This window comes from Pteropus alecto, unplaced genomic scaffold (genome assembly GCF_000325575.1).
Source record: "Pteropus alecto unplaced genomic scaffold, ASM32557v1 scaffold164, whole genome shotgun sequence".
In the NCBI taxonomy this organism is placed as follows: domain Eukaryota; kingdom Metazoa; phylum Chordata; class Mammalia; order Chiroptera; family Pteropodidae; genus Pteropus; species Pteropus alecto.
Genome location: NW_006439568.1, coordinates 25,551,511 through 25,556,443, shown reverse-complemented (window position 1 = coordinate 25,556,443; position 4,933 = coordinate 25,551,511).

Here is a 4,933-nt window from a genome sequence, read left to right as displayed (position 1 = left end):
CAAAAAATAATTATATATTTATATATAAATATAAAAGTCATAGAAAATAAATAGAAAAATTTCCCTAAATTCAAGAAAACTAAGGCAAGCAGCATTATCCCCGTTTTATAGGAGAACAAACTAAGACTCGGACAAATTAATTGGTTCAAGTTAATTGGCTCAAGTTTTTTTCCTTTATTTATACCATATATAGTCCTTTAGGGGAAATAAGGATGAATTAAAGAAAATCAGCTACCACAAATACTATAAAAGGTTTGAGATTGTTGCTTCAGGCCTCTAGAAGATAATTTAGTGGTATTATATATAATGGTTAGAGTGCGGTCCAAGAATTCTATACCACCTGAGTTAAAATCCCAATTTCAACATGAGTCATACAACTTTTAACACTTCTATTATTAACTCTTCTGTGCTTTTTTTTCTCTCTTACAGCTATTGTGAGGACTCAATAGAATTATTCCTTGAAAGAACAGAATAACGTCTTGCATACAACAAGCATTCAAATGAATGTTAGCTGTTATTTTCATTATTGTTAGTGGTATCATGACAAAAATTACTAACTGGTCCTTTAACACCTTGAAAGCATTAATGTTCTTCCTTCAGCATCTACCCTAATGACTTACTACCCTGGAGCTACTGGGGTACTGCAGAGAATCTCACTCTCCAGATAGGAACCACCATGTAACTTCCTGTCTTCAGTTCAGAGATGTTGCCTCTCAGCATGAATTGTTAACGTGTGCTTTAAAATAAATACATGCAAGCAGGCCAAAACTGTCTTCCATCTTGCAATGAAAGATGCTGATGGGTTGGTATGCTGCATTTGATATTTATTAGACTGGCTCTTTTCTCATTGCATTCCAGCTCATCTCGGGGCTTCAACAGATGGGTGGGCAATGCAGGAGTAGCACGGAACACAATGTTTTGTTTTGGTGTCTTAACACTTCAAGCAGATGAAAAGAATAGTCCTTAAACTGGCCCCATTCTGTAGACTATGTCTTCAACAGAATATACTTCATTTTTTCCATTAGTACGACCAAATGACCTGTTGGTAAATGTTTTAGGGAACAGATCATAGCAAGAAGAAAACTAAAGGCATATTTGAGTTTATGGAGATACCTCATTTTCCATCACTAAGAGAAGTTCTTCTTTATCTCCATGTATGTTATTCATCAAGGCATCTTGACACTATTTACTGGAAAGTAATGGCACTGTTTACCAGAAAATGAGCTTAATCTGCTACTCATTGTTTTCATCAGTTAAATAAAACTGACCTTTCATCTTTAGCATTGTGCTTCCAACAAAATCCTGCCAAAATCACTAATGATCTGTGTTTCTCAGACAGCTGCAAGACATTCTCCATTAGCTAAGGAATGGTGGGATCGTTACCCCATCCAGAGATAGAAGAGCCCAGCATTACAGGCCATGTTAACAGGTTAGCCCTCAAGCCAAGCCAGTAGGATCCAGGGGAAAATTAAGAGAAGGTAAGAAGATAGAAAAAGAGAATACCTAAACCTAATATGGAACCCCTAAATCAAAAGCATTTAGTGATAAGGCTGAATTGACGAAGCTCAGAGTCAAGGGTAGAGTTAACAATCAACTGACAAAATCAAGTTTTGTAGAATTTCACACTACAGAATTAGTATAGATATTCCATAGTGGAGCCTAACCTACCCTAATCAGTATTTTTCAGTCATCAAGATGAGCTGAAGACCCACCAACTCTCCCTTTCATGGAGAATGATATCAACTTGGTACATGACTTTATTTTACTGCTCATGTTGGTAAAAGTGCTTATGTAAACTTAAGGCCAGTGTCAATTTATCTCTGAAAGACCAATGTTACCCATTCGTGTGTTAGTTTGATTTTCCTCAACCTAACACAAACACTCAAGTACATCATCATCATTCTCACACAGTTTAATCAAATTCCAGAAACAAACAAGCATTTTATTTAAACAGGTGAGGTCTCAAATCTTGGGATTTTGCCTGGTACTTTTGCTTAGCCACCATCCGTTCTTCCTGCAGTAACAACATCTTGATTCTCTTTTGAGAAACCATTTTATCTCACTCCAAGTGTTTTTTATTTTAATTTGTATTTTAATTTGTACCCCAAAATATATGTGAATTTTAATTTGTATATTAATTTGTACCCCAAGATATATGTGAAAAATGTTCATTGCAGTAAAATTCTAGAAAAAAATCTAAATGTTGGATATTTAATAGGGAAAAAGTTAAAGAAATTATAGGATATCCATACTAAAATATTATGCAGTATTTAAAAGAATGTGGGGATCTCTTTGTACCAAAATGGAATAATCACCACTGTTACTAAGTGAAAGAGCAAGCTGCAGAATAATATGTGTAGCTTGATTTAATTTTTTAAAATGTGTTATAGGCACATAAATACACATGTAAATGCAAAAATTATCTCAATAGATACACACTGGACTGATAACAATAGTTACCTATGAGGAGAGGTGTATAACTAGAGGAAGGAGAGGTGAAGGAGAATATTAACATCAATTATGTTATTCTATATTATTTGAATTTTCATAATAAGCATACAGTTTTAATATAAACATGTAAGATTTTAAATAAAGTTATTTAAAATATCTAAAATAAAAAAATGAAGCTTTTTTATAGAAGTGAATTATGTCTTCAGACTTCAAAAAAGGATTTTGAATTGTTATCAAAAGTGGTATTTACTAATGAATGTGGACCCAGCAGTTATATTGTTTTCAGATAATTGAAAATGCACATTTTCAGCTTATAATTCACTCACTGATGCAGCAATATGTCTCTTCAAACAACTCACATAAAGCTGTGTCTTCCTTCTCCTAATCCCAGTTCCCATGCCAAAGTAACCACTATTATTGCTTTAGGCTACATCCTTAAGATTTGTAAACACATATGAATATTAGAAATATGTATGGTTTTGTTATATTTTTAGATTACTCAGATGAGATTCAGAGACTTACCCTCTGCATCTTCAAACTTCAGGAAATGTTCCTCAGCCTCTCCAAGTGGTCCTTTTGTAGTCTCTTTCACACCAAAGAAACAATGTCCTTAATCTTCAACTCTAAAATTTTAATTATGTTATACCTTCAGGTTGGGTAATAGATTCAGAGGTCACAGAAGTGGCTAGTCCGTGGTCACATGATTTATTTTAAGATATTAGTATTCTACATGCTGATATTTTATTTAATATTTTTTCCTCATATTTGGAAGTTAGATTTTTCTATGCTTTCCTTTTCTATTGTTTCTCTTGCTAAGTTTTGAAATCTGCTTTAATGAGTAACAAAGCTTTCCAGTTTTTTGATGTACTGGAATAATTTATGGATTATGAAGATTATTTGTTTTTTGAAGTTCTGGTAGAAATCATCCATAAATTTGGTCCTTCTACCTTTTAATTATACTGTATTATAGGCTTATTCAGTTTTCTACTTTAAGATCATTTTTATATTATTCACATTTTCCTAGAAAATATTCATATCATATGATCTTTCAAATATACTGTTATAAAGTTTTACATATATTCTAACATTTATTCTCTTTTCTGTTGGTAGTTATGGCCCTAAGACTTTTCTGATAATAGTATAGTTGTCTTTTTATTCTTAAGATTTTCAAAAAAGCTGTTGTATTAATGCTTTCAAATAATAAATATTCTTTTGGATTAATTCATGAATTATTACTAGTATCTTTTAAAACAACCTTTTTTTACTGTTTGAAGTCCTTTTGGTTATTCTTTACAAAGTTTTTTGGGTTGGAATTACACTTAATTTATTTCAATCAGTATTGCTTCAGAATGTTTTGCTTTATAATTATCAATTTTTCTGTGATCACAAATTCATCTATGTTGTGCTTAATCATTTTTAAGTTTATTATTTACATTTTTCTTTATTCTATAACCCAAATTATATTTGAAATTGATTTTAAATGTCAAAGTGCATAGATTTTTTTACTGTTTATTTTGTATAAATTTTAATTTTATTGAAATAAATGTGCCTGGTATAATTTCTGCTCTTGTAATAGATTGGGTTTTTTAGGGCTTAGTATGTTATCCATGCTTTTTGTGTTTTTCAATTATAGTTGGCATACAATAATATATTAATTTCAGTTGTACAGCATAGTGACCAGAGATCCACATAACTCACAAAGCAATCACCCCAGTAAATCTAGTATCCCTTTTCCCTCTTACATACTTATTACATTATTAAACATCTTCCCTATGCTACACTCTACATCTCCATGTCTGTTCTGCAACTATCCATTTGTACCTCTTAATCTCTTTGCCTTTTTTTTGCCACTCCCAACCCCACTTCCATCTAGTAGCCCCTAAAATATTCTCTTTATCTATGAGTTTATTTCTGCTTTTGTTATTGTTGTTATTTTGTTCTTTAGATTCCACATGCACGTGAAAGCATGTGGTATTTGTCTTTATCCATCCCGTTTCATTCAGCCCAATACCCTCTAGGTCTATCAAGGCAATATCTTTTTCCATCCCCTTCCTTTTAGTCTGTGTGTGCCTTTTCATTTGAAGTGAGTCTCTTGTAGGCAGCATATGTAAGGGTCTTGTTTTCTTATAAATTCAGCCACTCTATCTTTTGGTTGGAATACTTAATTCTTTACTATTTGAGGTACTTGTTGATAGGAATGTAGTTATTACTATTCTTTATTCCCATTTTCGATACATGATTTTTCTTCTTAAAGAAGTCCCTCCAACATTTCCTGTAATACTGGCTCGATGTGGATAAATTCTCTTAGCTTATTTTTGTCTGGGTAGCTCTTTATCTGTCTGTCCTCCAACTCTAAATGATAGCTTTGCTGCATAAAGTATTCTTGATTGTAGATCTTGGGTTTCCATCACATCAAATATTTTGTGCCAAGCCCTTCTGTCCTGCATAGTTTCTTTTGAGAAATCAGCTGCCAGTCCTATGG